We start from the raw sequence: 6,881 nt of genomic DNA on the forward strand, positions 1-6,881 counted from the left end.
AATTTATTTGTAAATTACGATGAGAATGGAAGATTTATCAATAATGGAACCTAAGTTAGACACGTATGGGGACTTGACATTTCTTTCAACTTAAAAGTTTGTGGTTTTAATTTCTTATATGTTAATATAAAATTCAACTTTTTCATTTCTATTGTATTTGAAACTTAAATTAACACTTAGATTTTTACAAAATATAGATATAATTTATTTTTTACTTGAATAAGATCCTTGTAATTTAAAAAAAAAAAATCAATGTGATTCATTTTGGTACATCAACGTCATTCTTACCATTTTATCCATAAAATTGAACAATAAACTAAAAAAAAGTGATTGTATTAGCATATATCAATTCATCACATCTTTTAAATGATATCTAACATTAACAAAAATAGAGATAATAATGGACGAGATAGGAATGAGTTTTGCTATTTCATATCCATCCATCTCCATAGAAAAAAATTCATTTTCATCCCCATACCTAAATCTAAAGGGTATCAAATTTTTGTCTTATCCCCTATCCAACGGGTAACAGGTGTATTCTGGTACCTATAACCGTACATGTTTTCTTACTGTTTTAATATTAATTAATTAATTTTTATAAAATAATAAAAAATTATGATAAAGGAAACATAATATTATCAAATATTCAATATTAGGAGGGTGGTTATTTCTTCGATATAAAATATTTAGAAAAAAAATTATAATTGTATATATTTCAAATTAGAATACCAAATAAAATTTCATGAAAACCAAAATATTTATTAAATTTGTAAACATTAATGGAACTTAAAATTTAAAAATATTTTTTAAAATATAAAAAGAAAACAAATATTCAAATTAAAATATAATTTAAATGTTTGTTTACTTCAATTTTTTAAATTCTAATGAATCTCTTTTTATACACTAATAAAAGTCATAATACATCACTTGATCGAAATCATTCAAAAAACAAATATTAAAAAAATAATAACAAAATTTTAACATAAATTATATATCTTTTGAACTTCAATATATGTTTAATGGTGATAAAAAAAATCCATGGCAATTACATTAAATTTTTATATTATAGTAAATAAAACTTATTTATACAATTATAGTGACAAAATTACAGTATGATCACTACAAGAAAATGTCTCATTAACAACAAATTTTAGAGACAAAAAATTGTTAGTCACTATAGTGACGAATTTAAATACCAATTTACAAAATAAAAAATTATTGGTCACTAAAATAGTTACTATTATGAATAAAAAATTATAATTGGTTGCTAAATTGACCACTAATTAATTAATAACCAATGTTTAATGACCAAATTTCTTCAGTAGCTAAAACTTTGGTAGTTAAATTTTAGAAACCAATTAGAGACTACTTATAACTTTTTATTCATAATAGTAACTAGTTTAATAATCTATAATTTTTTATTTTGTAAATTAGTATTTAAATTGGTTAGTAAAGTGACTAATAACTTTTGGTCACTAAAATTTGTTATTAATGAGACATTTTCGTGTAGTGAATTGATAATGAGTTAAAAAATAAAAAATAATTATATAAAATATATCAAAATAATATTCTACATGATAAAAATAAACAACAAATATTAAGAATTATCAAATGTGTGTCTTAGAAACAATTTGAGAGATTATTGAATGAAATCGCACAAAGGAAAATAAATGTATAACTAAGGGTATGATAAGATCAAAAATACCTTAGAGATCTAAGAAAACTTTTCAAATATCAACATAGTCAATGATTGAGAAATAATGTAAATTGTTTTAGCAAAACAAAAAAGTTATTCAAATGAAAGAAAAATTATTAATAATAGAGTAGAGAAGATAATTTTTTTTTTCTGTTACCTAGTAAATGAAATATTTATGCTATTAAACATTTTAATTGAGAGTGTCAAACATTCTCAGGTGAAAGGAAAATATACAATAAATAAAAATATTTAGGTTAAATTATACCTTTGGCCCCCATTTTCGTAACAAAATATCAATTTGGTCCCTCAATTTTTTTTTTATCTCAATTTGATCCTATTTTGGGAAATTTGATACAATCAAGTCCTTTCCGTTAGTGGTGTAGTAACGACCTTAAATGGGGTGTCACGTGTCAGTTACTGATTTTTTTGAATTTTTTTGAATTTTTTTTTATTTATTTAAAATTCTTTAAAAAATAAAAAATTTGCCATGTGTCAAGCTGACATCGTACCACGTGGTAGTGATAGTACCACGTGTCACTATTATGCCAAGTGTCATTTCCCTATTCTCAATTTGGTATCAATATTTTAATTTTTGTCTCAATTTAGTCTCAATTTTTGTAAAAATTGTGCAATTTTGTCCCTCTCCAAATTTAAACCAAATTTAATTTCTATATAAATGTGCACAAATATTTCTATCAAAATTGATACTTGAAGTAAATATTTTTAACAAGATTAAGTTTATTTTAATTTATATTTTACATTAAAATTTATTTAAAATTGTTTTAAAGTTTTTAATAGAAAATAATGCTAATAACAAAAAAAAAATCATAAATTATATTGATATTTTATCACATCATACTTTAATATTTTTTTATTTAAATTTATATTTTAAATAATTGTATATTTTAAATAATTGTATATTTTTAAAATGTGTAAAATTCAATAGTTTCTATACAAATGTGTTAGATGGTGTAAAAAGAATAATTATATAAATTTAAGAAAAAATAACTAGTTTATGTAACAATAAAAAAAAATTAAAATTTGAAAACAATTTTAAGTAAAATTGAATGTGAAACAAATTTAAATAAACTTAGTTTTGTTGAAAATATATAATAAAAATATCAATTTGAATAAAAAAAATCAAATTTAATATAAATATTTGTATAACATTTATATAAAAGTTTAATTTTTGTTTCAATTTGGAGGGGGACGAAATTGCACAATTTTTACAAAAATTAGGACTAAATTGAGACAAAAATTGAAATACAGGGACCAAATTGAGAATGAAAAAATGACATCAGACATAATTGTGACACGTGGCACTGTCACAGCCACATGGCAAGATGTCAGCTTGACACGTGGCAAATTTTTATTTTTTTTTAAATTTTAAAAATAAATAAATAAAATTTCAAAAAATCTAGAAAATGACACGTGGTACCCCATTTAGCAATGTTACTACATCACTAACGGAAAGAACTTGATTACATCAAATTTTCCAAAATAGGAACCAAATTTAGATAAAAAAATTGAGGGACCAAATTGATATTTTGCTACGAAAATGGGGACCAAAGGAATAATTTAACCAAATATTTAAAAAGAATAGAAATATTTAAATGTGAAAATAAAAGATATGTTGGAGATGTGATTGAATTTCATGACAAACCAAACAATTAAAAGAAAAAAAAAGTGTATATATATATATATATATATATGATTACTTAATCAATTGTGAATATTTTAATAATTTAAACGATAATGGAGATAGAGATATAGTGAAAACGGGTATTATGACGAGTATATGGATGAGAACGGGGCAAATACATCCATATACCCATTTTCATACCAATTAAAAAAGTCGAGAATTCCTTATACCGATAATGTGAAATTTTTTTATCAAAACATAAACAAGTTTGAATAATACATATAATATAAGAATAATTTTATTTGTCATCTGTAAACAAAAGAGATCGTTTTTTTTTACTATAGAAACCACATCGAGTAAAAAATATATAGGAAGAAAACATTAAATTCATATTATAAATAGAAGAGAAAAAATGCTATTAATCTTTATTTTGAAATGATATTAGATTAATACTCCACTAAATAATGATGATTTTTTGTTATTGAGAAAAGAAACATTAACGAGGGAGAAAAGGAAATTTGAAGTGGATAGAGTGTTTTTTCTTTGGAAATTTGAATCCAAGTTTGAGACGCTGGTCGTGCATGGATTGTGTGGATATGAATAAGAAGGTTGAAGAATTGAAGATTGAAGAGTGAAGGAAAGACGTGACACGTATGGTGGCTAAAAGGCTCCAACCACTGAATTCTCGTGTTGGTTAGAGGCTCCGTGACACCGATTATTCATCAAAGTTCAAACAACAAATCAGAAGGAACTCGTTCTACTCAATACGTATTTCCATTAATACCATTTCATACACCTAAAAACTCCTATTCCTCTAAGATACGTATTTCCATTTTTCACTCTTTTCTCATTCTACATCACATTTTCTTCTTCCATACACTTTTACACACGCTCACTTTCAAAAATGTGCTTTATCATCAATTACTTTCTCACATATTAATATAAAATAAGAAAAATAAATATGATGCTATGTTTTGATTTCCATTAGACCTGTTAATTTTATTTATTAATTTACATATATACATGTGGTGAGTTGATGAAAATGTGTGTCTTGCTTTTTTCTACTTTTCAACAACACTGCCAACTAAGTTTCCACGTGTAGCACACAAGTAGGATGAACTTTCCTATTTTCAAATATTTTCCTAGATTCGTCGTGACTGATTAAAAAATAATTAAATTCATTACAAATATTTTGTAATTTTCTCATGAATTCATATAATTAATTAATATGATGATGACTAAGATCGATATTGATTTGTAGACTCATATGTCTCTCACCCACGACTGTTTTAGTATAATTTGTGTTGGTCTTCACTAAAGATAAATTTATATGCACCGAGAACTGTACGTGCAATATATATATATATATATATATATATATATATATATATATATATATATATATATATATATATATATATATTGGAAGAAAATATTTTATATATTATAGATGTAGTTGGAATGTGTAAACCCCTTTTTCCTTTCAGCTTTATAGGTGTTTGGGCCTAGCCTGTTGTGGGCCTAAGGCCAGCCCAATAAGGGGACCAATACCTCTTTTCAGCCCCTAACCCCATGCATTATGTCTCATTTGCAGAAATCAGATTCTCCCTCCCCTTTTCTTTCCTCCAGTAAAAGTTCTGCTAGGACACAAAGATTCACTCCTCTCCAAACTAGCTAAGAGCATTATACCTCCAAGTAAGTCGAACTTTGAAGCTCCTTGGTCCTTTCTTCACGTTTTTACCGTTTGGGTATATTGTTCTGGTTAGGGTTTAACCTTTTGCGTACGTTTTGTTTTGTTGTTCACATTTCCAGCTCACTGTTTGAATTCTTAGAGCTGTGGTACCCCTTGGTTTCGTACCTGGTGGCGTTTGCTAGCATCTAAGAAGGTAAGGGAAGCTAGATTCTTTTTCGCGTTTGTTTTTGAAATATGTGGTTTGTTTTCGTTTCTGTTTTATGCTTAAATGATTGGAAAACGTTAGTTTTGGTATCTTTCTGAGTTAAAGGTTCAAATATTCATGAAACTGTGATGTTTGACGTCTTTTCTCGTATTCTGATGCGTCGCACAGTCGCTGGGCGAGTTCCTTGACTCATTGGGCGACTGTGTATTTTTCTGATATGGGCAGTTTTAGTAAAATTGACTTTTCCGACTCATTAACCGTTGGATTGAGCTCAAATTTTGACATTTGGTTAATAACATGCTATCTTATGGTTTGACCGGTTGGATCGTCGATTGGATGTCTGTATCTTGAGACATGTGTCACGCATTACTGCAACAATTTTGGTTTTGTGATAATAAATTTTCTTAGGAATTTTGGTATAAGAATTATGGTTGTGTGTTGTGCTTGATTGTATGGAATTGCAGGTACTTAAATGTTGACACTCATTTATTTGGGATAAATATTATTTTGTGATATATGTATATCTCAGTATGCATTTATAAAGTATGAGATTAAATGAAATCTTGTTGTGTTGAGTATGAAATGGAAAACATGACTTGTTTGATTGGTGGTGGATTGACATGAGACTTGAATGATTGAGATGGCATGTGGAAATTGTTGGTAAAAGAGTTTCAAGGGAAACTCTTAGTGATGGTGGTTAGTGTATACCTTGATATAGGAGATGTTTAGATAAAGGAAGATATTCTGAACTCTAAAAATTATTCACGCTCACATAGAGTAGAATAATTTATGTGGTGAGATTGACAGGAGGTCCTAGTCTTGGGACATATTGGGCCCAAGACATTAGAGGATTAACCTTGTGTGTGGTTGGGTGATAACCCCTTGCGTCTAGACTCTGCAGAGTTTAGAAGCCAGCACAGGCGCATACTTCCTTTAGAATTATATATCAAGAGTATGATCCGGATATTGAGTTAGAGAGTCCTTTAATTGTTTGCTTTCACATGTTTGGGTGCTTACTGCTTTGCTTGTCTATAACCTGTTTTATAATATGCTTGCTCAATAACATGTTAAATATTTTACTCTAGCTTACCCTTTCTCTTTGTGTCTGTTCTCTTCTTTGGCTTTTTCCTTTTGCGATGATCACTAAATCCTTGGTGTGAGCAGATGTGGAGACTCTTGGTGATCATGATGTTGGCGGGGAGGCTGCGATGTAGTTAGGCTTCCTAGGTCCTTTATTGCTCATTGTTGAGCATTTCTTCTTGTGTAATGTTATTTTGTAGTTTCTTGCTCTTTGAGCAAATTTCCAGTTTAGTTTAGATTCTTTTCATGGCATTATGTTGTGTCTTTAGACTTCCATTCCAGTATAATTTGGGATAACTGTAAAAGGTTAATTCTAATATACTTTATGTCGGTGCTCTATTTTATACTATAAACATGAGGCGTTCTATAAATTAGAATTATTCTACTAAATTGAAACGTTACAGAATGTACGTTGTTATACATAGTAAATATTATTGGAAAACAATATTTTTTAGATAATATACTGAAATTTGTTAGAATAAATTCTTATATCAATTCAGAAGACAAAATTTATATTTATTTGTATACTGTAATTTGATTTATTTAATTAATATGTTTTTTATTA

The 6,881-nt window shown here is 27.2% G+C and overlaps 1 long non-coding RNA gene across 1 annotated transcript; it reads left to right on the plus strand.

Annotated features, from left to right (window-relative positions):
* The first annotated feature begins 4,919 nt into the window (after window positions 1-4,919).
* LOC114183300 (uncharacterized) lies at window positions 4,920-6,673 on the plus strand. The gene is made up of 3 exons (XR_003604336.2): window positions 4,920-5,033; window positions 5,151-5,224; window positions 6,401-6,673. It is a non-coding gene; the product is annotated as an uncharacterized LOC114183300 (long non-coding RNA).
* The last annotated feature ends 208 nt before the right edge of the window (window positions 6,674-6,881 follow it).

The sequence above is a fragment of the Vigna unguiculata genome, chromosome 5 (assembly GCF_037176805.1).
Source record: "Vigna unguiculata cultivar grain cowpea cultivar isolate G323 ecotype 2 chromosome 5, ASM3717680v1, whole genome shotgun sequence".
Lineage (NCBI taxonomy): Eukaryota > Viridiplantae > Streptophyta > Magnoliopsida > Fabales > Fabaceae > Vigna > Vigna unguiculata.